The 27,275-nt window shown below is 42.8% G+C and overlaps 1 long non-coding RNA gene across 1 annotated transcript; it reads right to left on the bottom strand.

Moving 5' to 3' along the window:
* Positions 1-16,960: 16,960 nt before the first annotated feature.
* LOC101679940 lies at positions 16,961-25,287 on the bottom strand. The gene is made up of 3 exons (XR_199102.3): positions 24,986-25,287; positions 17,693-17,897; positions 16,961-17,357 (listed from the first exon to the last, which is right to left on the bottom strand). It is a non-coding gene; the product is annotated as an uncharacterized LOC101679940 (long non-coding RNA).
* Positions 25,288-27,275: the final 1,988 nt, after the last annotated feature.

The raw sequence follows: 27,275 nt of genomic DNA on the forward strand, positions 1-27,275 counted from the left end.
GGTGTGTTACCCAGCAAGGCTAGAAGCCCCTTCTCTTGATGAAGACCACCCAAAAGTGAGCCACAGCATTGTGAAGCACCTAACTTGTGCTTTCAACAAACACTGCTCAAATCAGCTGCAGCATCACTAAACCATTTCTCCTGACTCTCATCTCAGTGTTTCCAAGTCTGGAAGAGGAGGGAAGGCCAAATGGAAGGCTGTGCAAGATTACAACACAGGAGCTACATGGCAAGGTGGCAGAGAAGCGGAGATGGGCAACAACTACACACCAGTAAGAAAACATAAAATTTCCCTTTTAAGTGGTAGTGGGGAGGGGGGTGGAAATGCAGTACAGGGAGCTGGGGGCAAAGGTGAATGAGAGAGAACAAAATGTACTCCCCCCAAAGATATGGCAGGGATCTGGTCAAGAGTGGGGACACTGGGTTTTTCCCCTTCCCTGGCAGCTCACTGCCATTATGTCTAGAATTCTGGCCCAAGCATCTTGAGAAGCTCCTTGGACGTGCCCAGCATTGGACACACCACACAGAAGCCCGTATTCACTCAACAAGGACAGAGTAAACAATTCATCCAAGGTCTGCCAAGAGAGCTCTCCGGCACTATAATGGTCTCTGAGGCTGAGGGTTGGCTCTTGCCAGAGAAGGAGGAGCCCAGCGAACAATAGGGGTCTCCTTAGCAATTTGGGATCTCTGACCAAACGTCAGCGCACAGGCTGCTCTGACCAGTCCAGCAGTGCCTGGCCCTCTGCAATATGCCTTGGCTCAACTTCATGCCTAAACTTGCTGCTTCTTCCAGAGCTGATGCCTGTTTCCCCAGCCCATACTGGGTGCCAATCCTGGAAGAGCTCAGTGTTAAGACAGGTTGGGGTGGGAGGTGGCAAACCCATGTATCCCAAAATGGATAGTGAGTGGCTAATTGGTGAGTGGACAAGTGTGGGTTTGGGGAAAGAGTAGGGTTTCACAGAGGTGGAGCTATTTCAGCAGAGTTTTAAATAGTAAATAGGAGCTTACCAGGCAGGAAAGGAAGTGAAGAGGTGTAACTCACTTTGTTGGAGCGTACCATGTGCCAGGAAGTGTGTCAAGAGCATTTCCGGCAGAGAGAAGAGCAGGTACAAAGTTGCAGAAATGTGAAACTGCATGATATATTTACAGAAGCGGAACTCTGTAGAAAAATGGTTAGTTACATCATGGGAGTTGTCAAAGACAAAGCTAGAATGGCAAATTGAAACAGCAAAGGCCTTAAAAACTTTTCAAATATGTATACATACCTTTTGGTTGTTATTTTACTGCTAGGTTTTATCCTGGGTTCACTCTATAAAACACTTGTCACGATATAAGCAAGTCAGAATTCAAAGGATAATGAGTCTTGTCTTTTTTGTTGCATAGCTGAACTTATTCAAAGGCCAACTTGTAAAAAAAACAAATAAGTAAATAAAATTAATAAAAAATGAATAATGATTCAAAGAAATTATCTACATATTTTAAATATATATATTTTTATATATTTTTTATATACATGTATATATGTATACATAGGTCTGGAAAGATACATACTAACATGTCATGGTGGTGAAGATTCTGATGAGTTTCATTTTTACTTTTTTAAGTATCTGTATTTTCTTTCTCACCAACAAAAAGAAAGGAGGCTGAGGGAGCAGGTAGGTCTGAAAGTATGCACTAGATTCTGCAGGCACTGGGAAGGCATGGAAAACTCTTAAGGGAAAGAGGTGAGCCATCCAGACCTTCTTAGGTGGGAAGCCTTTGGTGACTCACTCATTTTTCCTTCCCTGGGACCCTCTTCCTTGTGCCACGCACAGACCCAAAAGTCAAGCCTGTAGGATTAAACCTCTCAGTCCACAAGATGGGAGGCTGCCAGTAAGAAGTAGGGGCAGTTAATGTAAGTACATTTCTCTGCCCATGCAGAGCTCCCCAAAACTTGACAGCAAGCAGAAAACAACCTGGCTCTGCCCCAAGCACAGAAAAACAAGGGGGGGAGAAAGGACAGGTGGTGAAGCATTCGCAAAAGCTAGAAAAAAAGCAGATTATTTTTTTTCCCTACAATGTAGGAGCTTTTATTACTAGAAAATAAAATCCTGTCTGAGCAAATGCCAGGAAAACGATTAAGGGCTCAATTTAGACTGGGAGGCTTGGCTGGGCACTGCTGAGCAGAGAGCTAAACAATGTCAGCCCCACTCTCTGTGCACATCACGTTTGGGGTGAACGGCCCAAGCCCCAGCCGGGCCTCTTGCCGCCAGTTCTGCAGAATTACCTTAAGCTGTGGCCACTTGGTTTCAGTTAAAAGGATTGTGTGGAAGGAAGGATAAAAGGCTCTTGCGTGCAGACCAGCTACTGCATCTGAGAACTGAGAAGAAATGCAGCCCGGTTGTTGCCAAGCCCTGCGGAAACACTTCTTCCCTGTGGTTCTCAGGATCCCCACCCTAACCCACGAGATGGTGGACAAGCTAGGCTGGCTTTGGAGTCTTGCCTAAAGATTTTAATTTCTCTAAGCCCCAGCGTCTTATCTATAAAGTGAAGGTAATAATTTATAGAAATATCATGAGGATAAAATGACATGATATATACAGAAGCACCAATAAAATAGATACTTTATAGATTCTTCCTTCCCCTTTTTTTCTTCAGGGCATCCTAAGCTAACGAATTCTGGTACAATGGGAAAGGCATGAGATCAGAGGTTGAGAAACCAGTATTCTAGTCCTTATTCAACTACTGAGCTGGGGTGACCCTGGAAGTCACTTGGTCTCTTTGGGCCTCACTTTCTCCTGCTGAAAAAATGTGGTCTTTACATTAAATAATTTCTAAGGGCTCTTTCTATCTTTGACTTTCAAAGTTAATTATAGTAACTATTACAATTAAGCAACTGCTATGTGCCAGGCATGCTCAATGACGCATATATATCATCTTGTCAAGAATTATTATCCCTATTTTGCAAGTAAAGAAAATGTGGTTTATAGAAGCTTAGGAACTTGTCCCAAATTGTACAGGTGATAAGGGAAAGCCAGGAAGTATTTGCTGTGACTTACTTTTTTTTTAAAACTAATTAAGGTATCCCCACGGTTCCAAATCTTTTCACAGAGCAAGTAATAAAATCCAGCCACTCTGTAGGTTCTAGGTCAGGTTTAAGAAGTTGCCGATTCTTAGAACTACAGCTGGGGTTTCAGGTCTGACAAATACTGATCTACTTGTAGCAGCATGAAACAGTCCCTACAGAGAAAGATCTCGTATCAGGAGGTAGGAAGGAGGTATTGCAAATGAATGTCCTAGAGCTTTTGATCTGGCCAGAGAGAGGACATTGTGGTGAGGACCCAAGGAACCAAGCAGATAGGCAGCTGTCAGCCAAGTGAGCAAAGAGTCGGCAGCCAGGGTCAGCACAGCTCAAAGCTAGCAGAGGCCTCTCAGTGCCCAAATGCAAGTTCAAGCAGAGATGCAGGCCATCTGGACTATACCACTGTGAAGTAAGTGGGCGAGAGGGAGAGCTGTGACTTGGCAGCCAGCTGCTATCCCTGGGGATACAAGGCTTAACCCTGGCAACAAGGAGACCCAATAAGAAATATAAAAGCCTAGCACTCATGGCCAGGCTATGATGTCCAGGACTAGCTAAGTGAACTATTGTAAGCTGGTTATCATTTGTCCATTGCTGTGACAAACCTCCCCCAAAACTTGATGGTTTAAAACAACAGAGATACATTATTTCTCACAATATTGTGGGATGGCTGAGCTCAGTTGAGCAATTCTTTAGCTCTGTGTAGTGTCATCTGGGTTAACTGATGTGGCTATATTCAACTAGGAGCTTGGCTGAGGCTAGAACATCAAAGATGGCCTCGCTCACAAATCTGGCAGTGGATGCTAACTGCTGCTGGGACACTTCAGTTCCATGTCACATGGCCTCTCATTCTCCAGGGTCTCTCTCAACCAGAATAAAGTCGAGTTCTTTACAATGGCAAGTGTTTTCCAAGAGGGCAAAATCAGAAACAGGTCAATATACAAAGAATTAATTATATTTCTTTATACTACCAAAGAACAATTAAAACTGAAATTTTCAAAACAATACCATTGATAAGTCCAAAGAAAGACTTAAATTAAGCTAAAAACTATAAAACACTGATGAAAAAAATTTTAAGAGTTAAATCCATAGAGGGGCACCTGGGTGGCTCAGTCGTTAAGCGTCTGCTTTCGGCTCAAGTCATGATCCCAGGGTCCCGGGATTGAGCCCCACATCGGGCTCCCTGCTTCTGTGGGCAGCCTGCTTCCTCCTCTGTCACTCCCCTCGCTTATATTCCTTCTCTTGCTGTGTCTCTTTCTGTCAAATAAATAAAATCTTTAAAAAAAAAAAAAAAGAAGAGTTAAATCAGTAGAAAGATATGCCATATTCACAGATTAGAAGATTCAATATTGTTAATGTCAGTTCTCCCCAAACTGATCTCTAGACCACTAGAAATCCCAACACTGTCCCAGTAAGAAGGCAAGTTTTAAAGATATTTACAAGTTGATTCTTAAACTATAATAACCAAACCAACTTCGAAAAAGAACAGCAAGTGAATGGTTAATCAATTTCTAGTACGTTAATATAATGCAATGCTACTGAACAATAAAAATGAATGACAGACTGAAGTACACAACAACTTGAATGAATTTCAAAGACATTCATTACTCTAAGAGAAATAAGCTAGACACAAATTTTATACACTGTATGATCCCACTTATATGTCATTCTGGAAGAGCCAAAAGTATAGGAACTCACTATAATAGGTAGGATAAATATATATATCAATGAAACAGAATAGAGAGGTCAGAAAAAAACACAGATGGTCACTGATTTTTTTTTAAAGATTTTATTTATTTTATTTGACAGACAGAGATTACAAGTAAGCAGAGAGAGAGAGGAGGAAGCAGGCTCCCCGCTGGGCAAAGAGCCCAATGCGGGGCTCGATCCCAGGACCCCAGGATCATGACCTGAGCTGAAGGCAGAGGCTTTAACCCACTGAGCCACCCAGGCGCCCCTGGTCACTGATTTTTGACAGAGGTGCAAGGGCATTTAAATAGAAAAGGGTAGACTTTTTAACAAATGGTGCCAGAACTGAGTATCAATATATAAAAAAAAAAAAAAGAAGAATCTTGACCAACATCTCACACCTTGCACAAAATCTAACAAAATGGGTTAAAGACATAAATGTAAAATTAGAAAGATTTTAGAAGAAGACAGAGGAAAAAACATTTATGACCTTGGGTTGGGCAGAAAGTTCTTGGTAGGAAAACAAAGCACAATATATGTAAAAGAAAAATATTATGTTATATGCAACTAATGAATTGTTGAACATCACATCAAAAACTAATGTACTATATGTTGGCTAACTTTCCATAATAAAAGCAAATAAAAATTTTTCAAAAATTTATACTACAACTTCAAAAAAAGAAAAATACTGTTAAACTGGACTTAAAATTCAAAAATCTTTGCTCTAGGGGCGCCTGGGTGGCTCAGTCATTAGGTGTCTGCCTTTGGCTCGGGTCATGATCCCTGCATCCTGGGATAGAGTGCCATGTTGGGCTCCCTGCTCAGTGGGGAACCTGCTTCTCCCTCTCTAGCTCCCACGTGTTTGTGTTCTCTCTCTCACTATCTCTCTCTCTGTCATAAATAAATAAAATCTTTAAAAAAAAATTTTTTTTGCTCTATTAAAGAACTTTTTTTATCATTCTGAAAAAGGCAAAAATATGGGCATAGAATAGATCAGTAGTTGCCAGGGGCTAACAGTTGGTAGAAGGTTTGACTACAAGAGGCAGTATATGGGAATTTGGGGGAGAAAACCTTATACTTTGATTGTGTTAGTAGTTACACATTCTGCATACTTGTCAAAATCAGAAAAATCTACACAATAACAGAGAAAGTAAATTTTACTGTGTTTCTTTTAATATTTTATTTATTTATTTGCGAGAGAGTGAGAGAGAGTATGAGCAAGGAGAAGGTCAGAGAGAGAAGCAGACTCCCCGTGGAGCTGGGAGCCCGATGCAGGACTCGATCCCGGGACTCCGGGATCATGACCTGAGCCGAAAGCAGTCGCCCAACCAACTGAGCCACCCAGGCGCCCTGTATGTGTTTTTAAAAGAAACAAGTGCCATAAATAAAATTTAGCCTAAAAAAGATCAAGTCAAAACTCTGCCAGATCTACAGTGGAGAGGATATCAAGTATTATCATCTCCACAGCAAACAAACAGTTTTAAATGTTTGATCCCTTTTGTAATAAAAAATGAAGCTATATTCAAAGAAATGCCATTATTTCTCTCCTTTATATATATTTTAAAACTCTTAATAATACCTAGTACTAGCAAAGGTATAATAAAATGAGCATTATCAATGCAATGAGTGGGCATGTGAATTGGTACATTCTTTTTGGAAGACGATATGGCAATACATATAAAGAGCCTGAAAGGTATTCTTAACCCTTAGAAAAGTAAAGCCACTTCTAGGAATCAAACCTCAGGAAATAATCAGAGATTCTGATGAGGATCATCATCTTTTCTGCGTTAAAACGTTGTCTCCCTCATCACAGCGACAGATGTACAGCGGCTCCTAAACAAATGTTGCCGACTAACTGGATGGCAACTGACTTTCATAAAACATCAGCTTCCAGCCAGGAGCCTAGGAGGAAGAGAAGCCTTCTACCACCGGGCCTGTTTGGTCAGAATGCTGCCTTCTGTGCAACAGCACGGAATGACTGCCTATACTCACTGGGAACAACCAGAGTGATGGTTACATTCCTAATGAGTTAGCAAGTGATGCCCCTGCTCCTACCCCTAAAGACAGCAGGGGTCTCATCCAGGCTGACTGCTTCATGAGAGACAAACTTCGGAGACCAGACTGAAGACAATCAAAAAGGCAAGAGAGTTGTTCAGCAGACACTGGGGACTGCTGGGAAAGCCAGGAAACTTGGACTGAGAAGATACTTTAAGATGGAGAAAGACCCTGGCACAGGATACAAAGTCAAGGCCTTGTCTCCCGCCCCCACTAGTGATGTCTGTGCCCTAATAATTACTCTATTTAATGTCGGTAACATTCCATCAATCCCCTGCACACTGCAACTCCACTCCCCAACTCTGGCTGAGTGACCACCTGTTTATACAGCAGCCTCCCTCCTGGCCACAGTGCTCCAGGGACCCCCTCAGTCCCGCTACCTCAGCTCTCTCCTCTGCTCCTGTGCTCCTCCAGCCCCCACTCCCGCCTCCATCTACCTCCCTGCACACCTCTCACACTCCCTCAAAGGTTACAACTGCGCAGGCTTGGTTGATAGAACCAAGTTACTGAGGAAGGAAGCAAGGAATCTTTCCATAATAGCATCTTTGACACAGAACGTTGATTCTGTATGCTGACTCTAACAAAGAGTAACCATTCCTAACATTCATTGAGGAAGCACTAGCTGTGTGCTGGACACTATGGTAAGTGCCCTATATGTGCATTATACATTGTTACAATTTAACTCCTACGGTAACATGAGGAAATGATTCCTCTACTCATCATGATTAACGTGCCCATTTTACATACAAGGAACTGAAAGCTCAGAAAGGAATTTTCCAAGGACAATATGGCTAATGAGCAAACCAGAAACCTAACTTTGAACTTGTTCATTTCACAAGTACTAATAGAGTCAGATACTACTATGCTAGGCAGGTAGCAACAGGGTGAACAAGACAGATCCAGCTGCCGCCCTCAAGAAACACACTGTCTGGCAAATTAGGTAAATCTTTACAGCTGCCGTAATTGGCCAAGGAGCAAGGATCCAAGGCCATGTTTTCTACACCAAAGCCTAAGCACTCAATTATCACACTTTCTGTCTCTCTTACTGTAAATAGTCCCTCTTAGAGAAATAAAAAGTTCTGAAGTTCTCAGGCTGAAGTGAGCGACCTACCCCTATGACCAAGTGTTGATGACGAGCAGACGTTGCATACAGAACACATGGAATGGTTTTTAAGGCTTTACTCAAGTGTCACCTTGTCAAAGAGGCCACTCGCCCCATGTGCCTTCTGTCAGCACTGTCAGGCCATCTTTCCCTGCTCACTTTTTCCATCCTACTTATCACCTTTTTATAATATATTCTTTTTTTTATTATACCTATTGTTTAGTATGTGCTTCCTTACATGTTAACATAATCTCCCCAAGGGGAGAGAATCCTTACTTGTTTGGTCACTGACGTATCCTCCAGGCCTAGACAGAACCTGGCACACAGAAAACACCAAATAATTATTTTTTTTGTGAATCAATGGCAGTGAAAATCACATATGGGTTTCACAGACAGATGGTACTGATCAGACCAGAGCCAGGATAGGGAAAGGAGAATGAACTTGGAACTAAGTTCCCACTCAGTAGGATGAGAGTGAGCCTCCTGGAGTTGGGAGGGGTGTGCTGCAAGAACTGGAAGGGAGTGGCAAAGGCATGTCACAGCCTGGAAGCCAGAAGCCCCTGCAGGAGGTAGAGTAGATATGCTCTATGCTCAGAAGCAGGTCAGATACTGGAGAGCCAGGAAGCCAGGGTATATCCAGGAAGTGTACAACCATCTGTGCTCCACACAAACTCAGGGAGTCAGGGGGTCAGATGAGCACGCAGGGGTTGGAGATCAAAGCAGGCAACAGCTGAGGTTTAGGAAGTCTGAAAGAGCAAGATAATGACACCCATCTAATGAAAACATAGAAAAGATCCTAATCTTGAGGCAGGGACTATGGGAGTTAAGGTTTACTTCAAGTTTTCTCCAATGAGGTGTTCAAGCTTCAGGACCCCAAGAGTGGGCAGGGAAGGGGCTATGGCTGAATGGTATGCTATAGCTACGTGGAACTGATCGTACATCTCCCTTCCCAGCTTCAGGTTCAGTGGCTCACATTTGTAGCATGAAACTGGCCGTGGTGGAAGTACTGACACTACAGAAAGGGGCAAATGCTACCAATCAAAGATTTATAGAGAAGGGTCAGATGTGTGGTCACAAAGCCTCAAATATTTACTACCTGGCCCTTTACAAAAAGCGTGTCAACCTTTGATCTAGCAGCAGAGATAAGCCTTACTCCTTTGCAGCTCCCTCAATCAGCCATTAAAAGGATGAGGTCTGAGCCAGGACCTGGCCTGAGGAAAGACCCACTAGTAGAGGAGGTGATGCTAACACAGAAAACGAATGAGGCTAACTGTCTCCTGTACTATGGCTCAAAGTCAGCCAATCAGAAATGTATATTTGCAAATATGTGGCCATGTGGGCCAAAAACCTAAGGCTGAGGCATATACATTGAGTACAAGGAGAGGGTAGTTTAAGGGTTAGCCCAAGAACACAAGGTGGAACAAAGTCAAATGGCCCTCATTGGAGTGAACAGCAAAGACAGAGAAAACAACAGCAACAACCAGCACTTCTCGAATGCCCACTGCATACCACATGCTTGCTGCTCCAAGCACATTACTCATATTAACACATTTAATCCTCCCAAAAGCTCTATGAGGCTGTACCTATAATTACTCCCATTTGACGGATAAAGAAACTAAAGCACAAAGAAGTGAAGTAAACTGCGAACAGTCACAAAGTTAAGAAGTAAAAAAGCCAGGATTTAAAATCAGATAATTTGATTTTAGAATCCACATTCCTTTTTTTTTTTTTTTTAAGATTTTATTTATTTATTTGACAGAGAGAGAGAGATCACAAGTAAGCAGAGAGGCAGGCAGAGAGAGAGGAGGAAACAAGCTCCCAGCCAAGCAGAGAGCCCGGTGCGGGGCTCGATCCCAGGACTCTGAGATCACGACCCGAGCCGAAGGCAGAGGTTTAACCCACTGAGCCACCCAGGCGCCCGGAATCCACATTCTTAACCATTACATACACACTCTCTCAGACAGACTGGTTGGAGAAGGAAATAAAGCAGGTGGAAAAGGAGAACAGGAAAGAATGTGGTGACAAGCTGCATCTGAACCCAAAGAAGGAGTAGGGAAAAGGCAACAGTAAACATTTTCCTAATCCCTTGATAATCATTGCTGAGCCTTCCCTGTGCTGGGCTCTGTGCCAGATGCTGGGGGCACACAGATGAGTCCAGCATGGGCTAGATGGCAAGTAGTCACAAGTAAAGAGGCTATTACAGTCTGGATTCAGTCCTACACAGCACTGTTGGGGCCCCCAAAGAAAAAAGCTTCATCTAGCAACCTTGAGAGCTGCACCAGTGACCTTGGAGTCAGGTACTAGGGAGGGATGTGGAGCTTGGGCTGCCTAGTGCCACCTGGATGAACAACCTCCAGAACAGGTCACAAAAAGAAAGGGCTCAAAAGACAGATCAAGGGACCACCGGAGAGCCCAACAAACATCCATGTGCCAGAAGAGAGAAGGAGAGGCATAAGTCCTGAATAAAATGATAGGTCAAAAGCTCAGCAGTGACTAGAAATGAGAGGTGTGGGGCACGGGCAGCTGGGGAGCCCAGATCAAGCAGCAGAAGCCAGAAAGGAGCAAGAAGAGATCAAACAAGAGGACCCAGGCATTTCTGGGTCTTCGTGCCACACTTCTTTCCCTACCTCACAGATTTATCCCTCATCTAATTTTCTAACAGCAGACTCTCCACCAGCCTCATGAACTAGAAACTTACTGATTTTGGTGCTCCTAGTGCTGGAGGAGACCTTCTAGAGTGAGGCATTTTATGCTAATGTTCCTAATGTTCCTCTTATTCCCTCCTGCCATCCAGCTGACCTACCCAGGATGAGCTAATGGCCCGCTTCTAAAAAGAAGGGTCAGGTTCCTCTGTTCACTCACATTTCTCCCCAGAAACATTCCATCCATCCAGAGCTTATGACTGCTGATAACCTGGCAGTGTCGGTGACTTCATATTCTCCCTCTGGGAAATGCAGTGACTCAGCAGTCACCAAGACCAAGATAACAATGGAAGTCATTAGGAGTTCTCTGCAGGGCAAAGAAATGTCAGGTTTGTTGGGGGGTGTGAATGTAGCCACAGGTCCTGGGGTTAACACAGCAGGAAAAAATGACAGTGTACAGAGTTGTAGGCTGGTCCAACAATTATCAAATTCTCCAAGAGCAACTCTCAATAAAGACTTGTTGACTCTGCTCTAGCAATAGGAAGGGTGGTACACTAAACCCTAGTTCTTCCTTCCTGCTTTCCAGCATAATGACCAGCATGTCTGTACTGAGCACTACTGTGTACACAGTAGCTGCCGTGCTATTAGGTATGACATGCGTGGGATTGTTTGCCAAAACCCCATACTCCTGGGAACTATTCACCCCACCCCAAACTACATGGCATCTTCCTACATGGCTATGACTCCCCCCAAGTGTTTGATGAGTCAGGGGTGAGCATTTGACACAAGGCATGCCCGTTAGAGCCCCTCCTTGGGATTCTCCCAACTGGAATAAGAGAATCAGCCTCTGATAGTGGAAGTTGAAAGCTGTAAAATTTAGGAGCTCTTTATGGCTATGTTTACAACCATGTAAAAGAGTGCTGTCTGCAACACCGAAGATCCAAATACAGAAAGAAACAGAGGTTAGGGAAACAAAAAAGATTCTTGGCAGCATCCAAGTCTAGACACCCAGTTCCTGAGGTCAAGTTGCAGCCATACTTCCTATAGCTTGGTTATTTGATTACTGGATACCCTGAGTTTTTGCCGAAGCTACTTCTAGCTTCGGTTTCTTCTGACTGGTTACAAACAGTGTCTGAATCAACCTGGACTTTGGGTGGCAATGACTATGTGGAGAGATGGAAAAAGTAGACTTCTCCAGAATGCCCCCAGAGAACTCCCTGCTTTGCTCTCTTAAAGAGGGTACCAGTGTGCAGTGACAGTCAGTCCCTAGCCCAGACAGGCCACACCAAGTCCAACATGAGAGGAACAAGAGGCCACTACCTTCTCTATGCTTATTTACACCTCATGCCCCATTTGCTCTAGCATCTAACTGCTCATTTGCTCAGCCATTGAGCAAACTGCTGTCTTCTTGGTCTATTTCTCTGGATTCCAACTCACTGCATCATTCGAGGCTATTTAGCATGTCTTCCAAGCATTCAAACCCTCCAGCCAGCAAGCTAAATTAGCCTCTGCCACTCAGCATCAAAGGCTGAGCCTAGGTGGCACAATCAGTCAGTGATTGTTAAATGGTACAATATAGACTAGAACTGCTACAGGAAGTCAGAAAAGGGAAAAATTAGTTGAGGGTCTTTCAGAACAAATGGCCTTGAATTTGGAGAGACAGAAAGGACATTCCAGTGTAATAAATAAATAAAAAAGGACACTGGAGCAGAAAAAGGTTGGGCTCAAGAGGTCTAGACACAAGAAATGAGCTTGACTAAAATGAGTGTCATCAGAATGGGACCAGTATTAGGTAAATCTAAGAAAGAAAAATCGGGTCAAGTTCACAGGGTCTTAACAATAAAGCAGAAGAGATTAGACTTGATATGCACACACATTTCATGGTAGGATTTTGATCAGAGGAAGGAGGAAAATGATTTGGGGGCTATGTCTTTCTCACAGAGAATGAGAGAGAAAATATCTCTTTAGTCTAAAAATGATAAAAGAGGAGATATGCCTATTCTCTCTACCCAAAGCATTCTTCATTTTCCTAAAGGATTCATCTGGTTATTTTTTTTTTTTAATATTTTTTTTAAAGATTTTATTTATTTATTTGACAGACAGAGATCACAAGTAGGCAGAGAGGCAGGCAGAGAGAGAGAGAGGAGGAAGCAGGCTCCCTGCTGAGCAGAGAGCCCGATGTGGGGCTCGATCCCAGGACCCTGGGATCATGACCTGAGCCGAAGGCAAAGGCTTTAACCCACTGAGCCACCCAGGCGCCCCGAGGTCTAGACACAAGAAATGAGCTTGACTAAAATGAGTGTCATCAGAATGGGACCAGTATTAGGTAAATCTAAGAAAGAAAAATCGGGTCAAGTTCACAGGGTCTTAACAATAAAGCAGAAGAGATTAGACTTGATATGCACACACATTTCATGGTAGGATTTTGATCAGAGGAAGGAGGAAAATGATTTGGGGGCTATGTCTTTCTCACAGAGAATGAGAGAGAAAATATCTCTTTAGTCTAAAAATGATAAAAGAGGAGATATGCCTATTCTCTCTACCCAAAGCATTCTTCATTTTCCTAAAGGATTCATCTGGTTATTTTGAGAGTTTTTGTTGTTGGGATGCTGTTCAATATAGAAATTTAGGAAATACAGACAAGCAAAAGAAAGTTCTCCCAAAACTTCACACACAAATAAGCATTGTTAAAATCCATTTCCAAAATGATCTATAACATGTACTAATAAAAATTGATTTATCTTACATAAATATGGCTCTTCTCACTTAGCAATATATTTTCCATTGACTGCTTCTGAGTGGTAAATTCCTCTATATATATTAAAATATTATTTGATTCAAAAAAATTAAGTTTATATGTACCTTTTCAGAATTTATTCCATAGCTAGGATTAGCATCTTCCTAAATTTGTTCTACAAAACAGAGCTACAAGATTTTCTGCCCCAAGTCGGGGTTATGTTTAGGAGAGGCTTCATTCTTTGTGGAAATTAAAGGTTCTTAGGTGCCCTAAATGAACTGATTAAAACTAAATAAGGTTTGCTCTAGGAAATACCTTTCCAGTGAAAATTCACCAACATTGGTATAATTCTAATTGAAATTAATGTATTCAGAAAGAGAGAGTTCAAAACACAGTCCTGGTCAAAATATCCTTCATCCAAGGGAATCAAGAGAATTGAATAAAACCCCACTTTCTGGGATGCTGGCAGTTGCCCCCTCACCCAATGTGGCCAGCAGTAGCCATACAGCTATTTCACGAGGACAGACAGACCAGAAATCGAGCATCTATCTGCCTGAAGTTTGACACAAAACTGTTAAGGTCCCTCTCAACACTGAGACTCCATGAATTTTAATTGAGAGCATTAAAAAAACTTTCAGATCTCATTATTCATTTGCCAGCCTCAAGCAAGCCATCTCTCCTCTCCAAGTCTCAGGTTCTTCAGTTTCTTTCTGTGAAACAAGGGCTGCCATCCAAATCTGAGCCACAAATCTCTAGAGCTCTTTGGAGTCCTTTCCAACAGTGACACACTCACACTGCCATGGTCTCCTGGTCTCCTAATTTCCACAGCCTTACCAAGGACCTTGATCCTTCCTCTTCATAGAAGGAAAAATGAGATAAGCAAACAAAATAATCAAGAGTTGCTCCCATGTGCACACAAAGCATGAACCAAACAGCTGGAAAACAAAGAAAGTAGGTGAAAGGTGAAGTTGTTTTGCTGAATGGTGTCAGAGGTTGGTGTACAAATCCACAGGGAGGATCAGAGCTTCACTAACACTTGCTCCGAAAAATCTGTTTGCAGAACTTCCATCCCAGCAGCCCCAACTCCACTCACCAAGCTCGTTTCTTCTCAGAGGCCTAGAGGCAAAGAAAATCTCACTTTTTTTTTCTTTCTTTCTTTTCTTCCAGGAAAAAGAAGTTTAAAAAAATGTTTTTTTTTTAAGAGACTGAGGCTCAATTAGAAAGAGATCCTCCTTCCTCCTTAGGAAAAAAAAAAACAAACCTTCAGCTGTTCCAATGCAACACCAGGGTCCCACATGATTTGGCTTTTCTGAATGCAGGGAGGGGTCTTGTTTTGTGTGCTCCCCAGAGTCCAAGGAAACCATTTCTGTGCTTCCTTTTCTGGTGTTGAAAAATAACAAAAGGAAGCTCAGGGAATGTGGAGAAAAATACATTTAAGTAGTGGTCAGTTCTTGAGGTGACCTTCCACCCATCCTCCAGGCAAAATATCACAAAGACCAACAAAACCTGAATCTAATTAAGGCTGAGAACGGCACAGAGCTGATTTACTGGCTGAACAGGACACCCCCCACCCCCAGCACAGGCCCTCTGCTCTGAAGCCCTTGAGGCCCCTCACTGGATGCAGAACAAAGCCCATTGCTCTGCTTTAATGTAGTATACAAATTCAACAAGCAGTCTGATATTTTTGGTGCAGTGCCTGAGGTCTAGTGTTCCTTTGGTCCTCCTCTCTCTCCACAGAGGCTGTCACTTGAACCAACTGCAAGGGTGGCTGGCTCCATCACTGTAATATCCTTCAGTCCACTTTACAGAGAACCTATCATTCTCGTAGTACTTGCAGTGCCTAAGGGAGAGCAAGGGCGTTCCCCCAAAGCCTTAAGAATCAGTTGTAGGGGGGCACCTAGGAGGCTCAGTTGGTTCAGGGTCCAACTCTGGATTTCAGCTCAGGTCATGATCTCGGGGTCGTGAGACCCAGCCCCACACTGGGCTCCAAGCTGGTCATGGAGATTACTAAGATTCTCTCTCTCTCTCTCTACATCTGCCCCTCCCTCCAACCCCTCATCTCTCTTTAAAAGAAAGAAAGGACTATTGTCATTCTTTAGGCTCTAAGACTGTTGTAGGACTATTTTCGTACCTGCTGGCTAATAAACATTCATAGCTTTAGAAAAATTTTATCTAAGACCTCACCTGTTGTGGAAATTATAAAATAGGAGAGGTATAGCCCCACACAGCTAGAACCATCAGAGTTGGAAGACCAACTCATCCTGGTTTGCCCTGGGCTTTCTCAGTTTCGGCACTGAGAATCCCATGTCCCAGGAAAACATACCATGCCAGGCAAACCAGGGCATTGGTCCCCGCAGATATCGACCCAAAGAATTTACCAATTGCTAAAAGCCAAATTAGCTTGAGTTAGAAAAAAATATCATGTTTCTCTTGAAAAAACTTCTGCAGGCTTAAGTTTCCAAAAAGGATTAAAGGAAAAGATCTAGAGCCTTGTTGATATAGATCAACAGCATCTATATACGCCAGGAGCTTGTTAGAAATGCAGAATCTCGGGCCTTACCTCACAACTACTGAATTAAAATCTGCAATTTAGCAAGGCCTCCAAGTGGGACTTTGCACAAGGGCTTCATGTACTTCAAATTCTCAGGTGCGCTGGCCTTAGAAGAAAAATCTCATAAAGTGACTTTTAGCTGGGCCTTGAAGTCAGTAGGAATGAGCTGGCAGAGGGCACCAGAAAACAAGGGCATAAAAGGCCCAGAAAACACCAATGTGCTTAGTCAGCAGGAGCCATTTGTTGTTTCTGGGTGTGAGAAATGGGAAATAACCCACAGGCAGGTTGGGCAGACAGTGGAAGCCCTTAGCCCCGTATCTTCCTTGCTCTCTCTCCTTTCAAAACTCAGGCAGCTCCTAAACTCTGATTTATTTTCTGAAAGCCAGAGTTCCTTCCTCCCTGTGGCCTGGTTTGGTGCAGCTGAACTTGCACAATGCTAGCTTAGAGGGGGACAGCAGGCCCAAGGAGATCCTCCACCAGGGCAACATTCAGGTTCAAGGCTCTCATTTCTAGGGACCTCTGAAGGATCAGAGCTCTATAGCTCTGGCTTAGGGAACACAGTCTCTGATAGTGGAAGGCAGAGGAGACAGCCAGCATTTAAAGGGATGCAGATCAAGGATCTCTACTCTGAAATGAGAAGTTGGCAAAATAAGAAAAATGAAAAGTCTCAAGCAATATCTTGCATTCTGAGTCAGACTATACATACGGTATTGGTTTCTCAACCACTCTGTGCCCCAGTTTCCTAAACCATACAATAGGGATAACCCATGTACCCACCTCACAGGTTGTAAAGATTCAGTAAATTAATGCATGCAAAGCTCTTAGAATAGTGCCTAGATGCTATCAGGAGCCCCCTACAAGGTACTGCCTTGAATTAAACAATGACCTCTGTCCTAATGTAGGAGTTGGAGACATGACTTGCTGAGTGGGGATCTGGGGTGGCAGCCTGTCTCCAAGTCAACCCAACAGGCCATTATCTTCATAGATGTTGGCATTTGAAACTATATTATTCTGTGCTACTTACTATGGTCCTCAAATATGGAGTATTAATCAATGGAACATAGGGTGAACTGAGACTTACTGGGTGCATTCATCAGGGGACAGAGAAGCAGAGCCATGACGAGTGATAGAGAATAAAGGATTTATTACAGCAGTTAGACCTGAGGCTAAATTGACACTGTATAAAGCTACCATACTATGTATTCCTAACATGGCAGGTCAGTTTTGAGAACTTCACCAAAAATCTCTTATTCCACATACTAAAGTCCAGGAGGCTTCCCTAGGAAGCCTTTGTTTTGGTCCCTCCCTCTTGGGGGTGTACCACACGCCTCCCTTTGTACACATCTGTAACAGAAGCTGTATCACTTGTGTTCCAACTATCTGTGTCCTCCTCCCTGGACTCTGAGCCCTTCCAGGTCAGAAGCTGTGTTTCATCCTTTTGCATCTCCAGCTCCTGGCATGGCTCCGAGCTGGCCTATGTTAGGTCAGATCATGTGACATCACTGCCATTTTATCATCTTTCATCTACAAAAAAAAAAAAAATGCAATTTCATAAACTTCAGAGTATTAGAGGAAGCACTCAGCAAATGATTTCTAAATAAGTGAACACAAGACAATCAAATACCCACAAATTCTAGTTAAACATCGAAGAATGAAACTACCTCAAGTTTCTGTGTGGCCTCGGGCTCCTTTTTACACACCTCAATTATTTTTGCACTTTTGAATGTGGAAATGCCAATGAGTAATCCCAACAGGTCAAACAAACAGGTTCTGTACCATTTTCATGTCTCTGGAGCCTGCCAGTATCTCCACACAGAAGATGAGGAAGTCCCCAAGGGGTCAAATGCAGTTTTCTGTACCGTTTTAGTGGTTTTGGAGGCTGGCAACATCCCCACACAGCTGAAAAGTGGTGGACTCCAAGATGGATAAGATTAAGTCTGAGATGGCAGATGGCCATGATGGCTCAGAAAGCAGGTGCTGAACTCCTCTTGACTTCCAGTCCCAGCATCACAGAATGGCAAGGAGCCTCGGAGGTCATGGAGCTCAACCATACATCCCTCAGAACTGAAAATTAGCACATGCAATGTAACTTTTTAAAAAACCAAGACATGTATCAGTGAAAGGGACTTTAAAATAATAAAAGGAAAACAAGAAAGAATCTTGTTCTTTGTACCAGGGGGCTGGTACAAACTCTGTACCAGGCAGGTACACCTGCCAAACACAACTCTTGACTTTGCTTCATCTAGTTACAAAGGGTCTAAAATTGTGGGGGTTGTCAGGATCCACAATCCAAATGGACCCCAACAGCCACCATTGGAGGTTGTAGAGGCCTGATGAGTTGGTGGATCAGGGAGAGGTTGTTTGAACCTTCAAAAAGGCCAGGGCTCCAGAGAAATGATATCCATGCAGACAGATATGCTCCTACCTGGGACCGGCCTTGGGATTCCCTGGGTTCTGGCCCTCCTCTCATTTCCCCATCCTGCTCCTTGGTCCCCAGCAGCCCTTACCATCCCTGCCTTCTGCCCTATTTACCTGATGACCCAACTCTGGACCTCCACCCTGGGTTCTGCCTTTCAGGCCTGCCCTGCTTACAGGGACAGGGGAAGGGAACTAAGAGGAGTTGGCTGCGTTCTATAGGGTTTGTCACTTCACATTCACACCAAAATGCAGAAAGTTAAGAATAACTAGCCTCCTTTTAAAAATGAAAAGTTAGGGGCACCTGGGTGGCATCTGACTCTTGGTTTTAGCTCAGGTCATGATCTCAAGGTCATGGAGTTGATCTCTATGTCGGGCCCAGCACTAAGTGCAGAGTCTGTTTGAGATTCTTTCTCCTTCTCCCACTACACACCCCCCCACTCATGCTTGCGCTTTCTCTCTCTCAAAATACATCAGTAAATCTTTTATTAAAAAGTGAAAAGTTAGATAATCTGCTTAAAGTCACAGAGCTGCTACAGGATGAAAGAGAAATCAAAACCCAGGTGTATCAGATTCCAGGGCCATATTCTTTCCAATATGCCATCCAGCTTCTCTTACTATGATTCCTTTCCACCTTTCCTGCAGTCTCGTTTGCATGTTCTGCACCCCTGGAATTCATTCTGAGTACTTCTTCAACCTATATTTCATCTCTTCCTCTCCAGCAGATTCTCCCACTCAGACTCTGGCCAACTCACAATGTCTTCTAAGACAGAAGAGCTGCTCACCATTTGTAAGCCACATATGAAGTGAGGATGCACCTGATCACACTTCACTTAACTTACATGAATCTCCACTGCTACAGGAAGTATCCAAATATCTTGTTCTGGCATAAATGTCATTCACAGTGTGGCCCCTACCAGTACTTCTGGCCTCACCTCTCACCTGGCCTTTCTGTCTTCTTTTTCATCAGAAATTTTTAAAAGATTTTATTTCTTTATTATTTGAGAGAGAGAGAGAGAGAGAGATTGAGAGAATGAGTTGGAGGAGGGACAGAGGGAGAGGCAGACTTCTTGTGGAGCAAGAAGCCTGATGTGGAACTTGATCCCAGGACCCTGGAAATTAAGACCTGAGCCGAAGGCAGATGCCCAAAGAACTGAGCTACCCAGTGCCCTCACCAAATTTCAACTACACTGAATCTCCTCCCTAAAGAAGCCTACTCTAAGACCAAAAAGACAACACATTGGCCTATTATGTTATTATGGAAAGCTTTTTATTATCTTGGTATCTGGTACTGGATTTCTCTTTGAGCAGAACCACCTTTACTGGAAGAATTTCTTGATAACCCCCATTGGTGCAGAAGTTGAGAACCCCCATAGGGTCCCAAGTGTGGACAGGCTGGAAGTTGGGCTCTGCAGAAGTAGATGCTGCGATGGAGTTTGGGGTACAAGATGTTTATTAGGACAACCCAAATGTACATCGACTGAAAAATGGATAGACAAAACTGCAATATGCAATGGAATCTCATGTTAGAAATCCTCATATCTTCACATAAGTTAAGGCACAGAGTATATAGACCCTTAGCACTTTGCCAAATAGGTATTTCTTTTTTTTTTTTAATATTTTATTTTTTTATTTGACAGACAGAGATCACAAGTAGGACAGAGAGGCAGGTAGAGAGAGAGGAGGAAGCAGGCTCCCCGCTTAGCAGAGAGCCCAATGCGGGGCTCGATCCCAAGACCCTGGGATCATGACCCAAGCCAAAGGCAGAGGCTTTAACCCACTGAGCCACCGAGGCGCCCCGCCAAATAGGTATTTCTATTCTAACACTACTTTTTTTCTTTTAGACTCTCCTTTCTCTCAGAGCCTCAGTTACCTGAAGCATTTGTTCAATTAAATTTTTCTTAAGTTTTGTAGAACAGAGCATCTCTTTTTCCCTCTCACAGACTTGTTTTAAAGATATTAACACTGAGGTGTAATTTATAGGTCAGGGTACATTGTGCTTAAAATCTACAGACAATAATGAACAGTGGTAAAAGAAAAAGCAAGAGAAAGACTATCACCAAAACCAAGTTGGTTTTCGTATAAGGTATTGGGCCTATAGCTTTTCATAAAAATACTGTCAGGAAAAGCTGCAATAAAGACTGTATTTCACATCTGTTTAAGACAAGAGCTATGGGAAAACCAGCAGGGAAAAAAATGTAAACCTAGACATTTAATATGAAAACTTAAATCAATGTTTTCCATATATCATCGCATTCAGTCCTCTCAACAACTCCCTAAATTAGGGAGATCAGAATTATTACAGTCATCATTTAGAGTTGAATCAGCTCTATTCAGAGTTTGACTGGCTCAAGTTTACACAGAAACCAAGCAATGGTACCAGGTCTTGCCCCCAGAGTCAGTGACTCCAAATGCAATATTCTTTGAGTGACTACCCCGTGCCATACATAGCGCAACTGCCACCACCTCTCTACCCTCCATGGCCAGAGAGATAACCACAAGTGGCCAGACAGAAACCTGTTCAGCAGTTCAAATGCATTTCCCATGAGGCAACAGCCATTTGAGGATTAACATCTTAGAGGAAGGTTTTCATTAATGAGCATGGCTTTCAGCAAACAAACAGAATGAAAAGAATTATCTTCTAACACACCCCAGTCATGCAAGAACTCATTTGTGTGTGGTCTTACCTCAGTAAAACTCCAGACAGGCAACCGGCAACCATTTTTATCTTATTTATTTATTTATTTGAGAAAGAGAGAGATCACAAGAAAGGCAGGCAGAGATAGGAGGAAGCAGGCTCCCCGCCAAGCAGAGAGCCCGATGCAGGGCTTGATCCCAGGACCCTGAGATCATGACCTGAGCTGGAAGGCAGAGGTTCAACCAACTGAGCCACCCAGGTGCCCCAACCTGTAACTATTTTTAACTCCAGCTGTGGTCGCAAAAGGAATTTTAGATGGCAAGACAGACAGAAATTATTGAACAAAGGGCTTCCATACAACAGAGTAGCATTCAGCCCAGGAGTTTTTTCCTAACAAAAGTCACTACAACAATACTAGAGCACCTGGGTGGCTTAGTTGTTAAGCAGCTGCCTTCAGCCCAGGTCATGATCCCAGGATCCTGGGATGGAACCACACATCAGGCTCCCCGCTCAGCAGGAAGCCTGCTTCTCCCTCTCCCACTCCCCCTGCTTGTGTTCTCTCTCTTGCTGTGTCTCTCTCTGTCAAATAAATAAACAAAATCTTAAGAAAAAATACTAAGAAATCAAAGGCATCCACTGACAGTGATGGTGGACAGAATTCCAGAACTGGGACAAAGTGATACATCCAGTATTGATATGGCTTGTGTGATTAGAAATGAAGGGACAGATGCCTTGTACAAAAAATATGCTGGAGAAACTGTCTCAACAAGTTAAATGGCTTTCTTTCTCTAGGACTTCCCAAGAGGAGAATAACTTATATAGCAATTTAAGAAATGGTGAATTCAAGCAATAAAATACAATTGGTGTGATTTATAACAGCCACAGAAAGAAACTGATCATTCCGGACAACTAATTCAGGTATGACAAGTACATGGCTTGTTTGCCTTCATTTCTCCCTCCTGCCCCCATAGCAGTCACTGCACTCCTTGCCAGAGATTCCAGATATAGCTCACAATCTTTAAAATAGTCCAAGAAGCTGCTACTCGTTAATCATATCTGCATTAACAGCTTTCAAACAAAAACTTGGGCATAAACTAGCATAAGATTAAAAAATGGACTAGATATTCCTCATGGTGCAATGGATGAAGACGTTGAGACCAGAAAGACTTGCTAGTTCACTCCCACAGGAAGAGTAAAGGGCTAGGTACCAGATAGCATGTGTCATTTTATCTTCAGTAACTAGCAAAGTGCCTGACATGGTAAACTCTGGATTTGTTTGATGAATTAACAGTTAACAACAAAATCACATGGTAGTGTTGATTTTTCATGGTCCACAGTTACTATATGCATATATTAGCCAGTAAGAAAAAATGTGTATAATTGTTCCCTATAAGGATTTACTTTCTTTCCCAGCTACTCTTTCTACTATCCTTATCAGAACCTTTATAAACAATTTCACCTAGTAAGGTTTAGAAAGCACCAGGAACCACAAAGATTATAACACCAACATACTTTGGTTTGAATTCTGAATCTACACTTAATTTGCTATATAACCTTAAGAAAATTACTTGATTTCTCCAGTCTTCAGTGCCTTTAATTATAAAAAGAGGATAATTATATCTACCTTGTAGGGTTGTTACAAGAATTAGGGATTTATTATGCAAAGTAACCTACCCAATACAGTTCCCTGTCTCTTTGTATTTATGCCTCTCCTTGCTCCCAAAAGGACTTAAAATGTTACCTACAATGAAGTAAATATATATAAAATAAAGAGGCAAATTTTCAAAGCAAAGGGAAAACAAACATAGTCAGAAGTAAACAAGGAATGACTCAGAGCATCTCACACACAGTAAACATACAATAAAATGGTGGCGGTGATGTAAACAGTTTGTACTAATAACATCAGTTGTCACTGGTGCTGTCATCTCTTCCCAGGGAATTCCAATCATCCTTCAAGTCCCCGTTTGGGGACCAGCCCTACCAAACAGTAAACATAATGTAGAAGCTTAAAAATTAAAACAGTGTGGTATTGGCACATGAATAGACAGACCAAGAGAACACAATAGAATGTCCATAAAAGATTTTAGTATTAAAAAAAAAGATTTTAGTATATGATAAAGTTGCAAGATTCTGAAAATCTCATATACAGGTATAGACACTAAAGCAATGAGGAGTTAAGTAACTTGCCACGTTCACACAGCAGGTGAATTATAAAACAGGGGTTTTATTTCAGAGTCCATTTTTTTAAGCACTAAACGATAATATTAAGTTAAAAAAGCAAAGTACAGACCAGTAAGTATACTATGCACTTCTGGAGTAAAAAAAGGAGAAAGAAAAAAATTTATTTATATTTGCTTGTGTATGTATACAGAAATTCTGAAAGGACACATATGAAACTAGTAATAGTAGTTGCCTTTGGACAGCATGGGGATGAGTAGAAGAGTAATGGGGATTAGGGGTGATAGATATGTGAGTTAATTTTATAGTATATGCATATATATTTGAACTATATTGATGTATAACCTGACAAATTAATAAAAATAAATAGGATACATTAAATTAAATATAAAAACAGAAAGAAAAGGCTCATGCTGGACAAGTCTTTTCTGGCCTCCCTGCCAAACACAGTAAGCCCATCCCTCTTCTATGTTCTCATATCACGTGTGCCTACAATTTTCCCAGCACATACTATGTTGCACGGCCCTCATTTATGCTCTACTTCCCTGCTCACCTCACCCTCAGTCAAGCAATAAGCTCTTCAAAAGCAGGGTTCTGATTCTCTCATTCTTATATCCCTCGCACTTAGTGCGGTCCCCAGCATGCGGCAAACATCCAGTACCTGGGGAAGTGTAAATGGAAAAACGGAAGTGGGGCAACCAGCCAAATTTGTGGTATGAGCACTATGGAAAGGGGAATCAGCTGGGGCCTTCACAGAACAGTAAGATTTTGAAGAGGAAGTGGGGAGAGAGGAAAACATAGCAACCCTTGCAGAAAAGGTGTACTCAACACTGCAAAGGCCAAGGGGGTAAAAAGGGTACTGTGGGCCAGTTCTAGACAGGGAGAAATAGGGAAGGAGAAGCCCCAGCTGAGGAAGACGTAAGCACTGAGACTGGCCCTGGAAGGGCAGGAAATAACAGCATAAGGCTGAGACTTCAGTCTTGTGACTCCAGAAGCCAAGACTGAGACCCCAGAAGCGAGGGCCACAGGAGATGCAGCTGAAGACTTCCCACCCCTCTGATGACTGAATATGGAGCAAAGGGCATATGAAAGATTGATTTTCTAATTGTTATGCCAACCACACATTTGATCTGTTGCTTTCTGTTCATTCAAACTCTGTATACACTCATCTGAGGGTTGAAAGGTGATCCACATTGAGTCATGAAAACATTTTCCCCATCAGAATAAATTCCAGATTCCATAAGCAGGGGAACTGGCCCATTCCAGTCAGACCACACACAAATCCTGACCCTGCAAAACTGGGCTTTTGCAAATAACTGTGCATATCTTAACACTATGAGCCACAGGAATATATTTCATTATTTGATTGTGCTAATCATCAAAACTGCACAGATTCAATAGCCCTTATTTTACAGATACACACTGGAATAGATATAAGCGAAGTGAAACAATGTCTGGGATTTGCTTCAAAAGAATAGAGTGCCTGGCTGGCTCCATGAGTGGAGCACGTGACTCTAGATCTCAGAGTTGGAAGTTCCAGCCCCACCTGAGACATGGAGTCCACTTAAAAAAAGAGAGAGACAGAGAAGAATGAAATAATATGTAAAAGTAAGAAGCTCAGATTGTCCAAACAGTAACCCTTAGGAAGAGAATGTGATTTATGCTAAGGATGCTTCACCCTAAGAGGTAAGCTAGTTAAATGAAGAAAAAAAAAAAGTAAAATCCTAGATAATATAGGAAGTGTTTGCAGAAGGAATTTTTATTTTATTGCCTCAGCCTTAAGTGGCATTAGCAAATACTGCAAAGTAATGAAGGAGGTCATTAGGAAGGAGCTAGAAACACTGTCCAACGTTATGGGGGAAACTCTGACATCTTAATTATATTCTGCCACCTAGTGACAAAGGAAATTTAACATACTTACTGAGTCGGACTCCAAGAGCCGAGAGGGCTGTGCCCTCCACCACCTGGACACCAGATCATGGCCTGACCACTCCGGAACAAGCCTAATCCCACAAGCGGTGGTGCATGGCGTCCTCTCTCCACTTCTGCTCAGAACTCTAGGAGACACTGCAAATATGGTCAACAGCCAAAGACGCTGTGCAATCTGTGGCTGACAGACTTCACGCGGGGCCAGAAGGTCCACGTTCTACCACTGAACAGTCCACTGCCTCCTTTGCCACCTCCTGCCCGTTGCTAAGGGCTGCAAGGGGAAACACACAGCAAGGCTGAAAAGGCCTGCTGAGGTGGTGCCTTTTTTTTTTTTTTAAGATTTTATTTATTTATTTGACAGAGAGAGATCACAAGTAGGCAGAGAGGCAGGCAGAGAGAGAGGAGGAAGGAGGCTCCCTGCCGAGCAGAGAGCCCGATGCGGGACTTGATCCCAGGACCCTGAGATCATGACCTGAGCCGAAGGCAGCGGCTTAACCCACTGAGCCACCCAGGCGCCCCGAGGTGGTGCCTTTTAATCCTAAAGCTCCACCGGTAAGAGGGAAGAGTGTAAATACTGGGAACTCCTTCCCATGAAACGGGATAACCTTTACTCACAAATCTTAGCGCACAACACGATGGGCGGAAAACGATTAATTCCTGAATGTAAACTGAAGGAAATGATGTTATAAAAGCGTGTTCATGTCCAAGGGGTGACGACCTCCCCAAAGGCAGCCGGTCCACCAGGCTGAGGTATGCCCCATAATGCATTGCGAGGCAGGTCAGTCAGGCCAACGAGGAGACCGGAAGTCAGACTGTGGCCGCTCTGCCACACGAAACCATAGAGTTTCTGGGGCCCTAACAAAGAACATCTTTGACGGTTCTGGGGTGTGCAAGTGTTCCTCTTCTGTTGGGTCAGCAGTCTCAGTCCATTTGTGGAAAACCATGAGCCTTACACCAGTGACATTTAATAAGGAGCTTGATCCCGTGCAGAAACTCATGGACAGGATCAGGGAGTAAAAGCTAAGGGATCGGTATCGTGAGGACCTTTTTATACTGGCCCAGAGCGAGGAAACGTTTTAAAGGTTAAACAGATGGGGGCTTAAGTGGGTACGAGAAGAATAAATGAAACAAGATGGGATTGGGAGGGAGACAAACCATAAGTGACTCTTAATCTCACAAAACAAACTGAGGGTTGCTGGGGGGAGGGGGTTTGGGAGAAGGGGGTGGGATTATGGACATTGGGGAGGGTATGTGCTTTGGTGAGTGCTGTGAAGTGTGTAAACCTGGTGATTCACAGACCTGTACCCCTGGGGATAAAAATATATGTTTATAAAAAATAAAAAATTATATTAAAATAAAAAAAAGGTTAAACAGACATACGGTAAAGCAGACAAATACATTCAATGACTGAATTTGATGATCCCAAATTTTAAAGACCCCTGTCTTGAAGAAGTAACAAAACTAATCTGGTTATTTGTTACGTTTGGATTAGGAGAAGTATAACTAATTAGTATCAGACTAAATTTATATTGCACAATCGTTAAAAAAAAAAAAGCCATTCAAAGTTATTCATCTTAGATTTATTTCTGTTGCCCATCTGACTCTCTCCAAAGGATTTAAGAGACTTAAAAGAGAACATACAAAATGATATTTCAAACCATAAATTAAAGCAGAAACAAAAAACAGCAGAATGTAAACATAATATTTATAAGGAAAAACATAATTCAGATGCAATTCAGTGATAAGAAAAGAATCTGAGGAGAATTTGTTACCAAAATATTGATACTCTAGGACTTTGCTTCAATTGTGATTTCAAGACCAACAGCATCAACATCACCTGGGAACTTTTCAAAAATGCAGAATCCCTCAGCTTTTGGATCAGAATCTGCCTCTTAGGGGCGCCTGGGTGGCTCAGTGGGTTAAGGCCTCTGCCTTTGGCTCAGGTCATGATCCCAGATTCCTGGGATCAAGCCTCTCGTTGGGCTCTCTGCTCAGCGGGGAGCCTGCTCCCCTTCCTCTCTCTCTGCCTGCCTCTCCCTCCTTGTGATCTCTCTCTGTCAAATAAGATAAATAAAATCTTAAAAAAAAAAAAAAAAGAATCTGCCTTTTAACAAGATTCTCAAGTGACTTATATGTACATAAAGTTTGAAAAGCGCTGACCTAGCCCCCACCCCTCCACCATGAAGACAGATTCAGGAGATCTGAAGTGGAGCTCAGGAGCCTATATTTTTTTAAATACCCACAGCTGATTCTTATTAGTCAAATTGGGAAATACTATAGGT

The sequence above is a fragment of the Mustela putorius genome, unplaced genomic scaffold (genome assembly GCF_011764305.1).
Source record: "Mustela putorius furo isolate JIRA1106 unplaced genomic scaffold, ASM1176430v1.1 tig00000580_pilon_pilon_pilon, whole genome shotgun sequence".
NCBI lineage: Eukaryota > Metazoa > Chordata > Mammalia > Carnivora > Mustelidae > Mustela > Mustela putorius.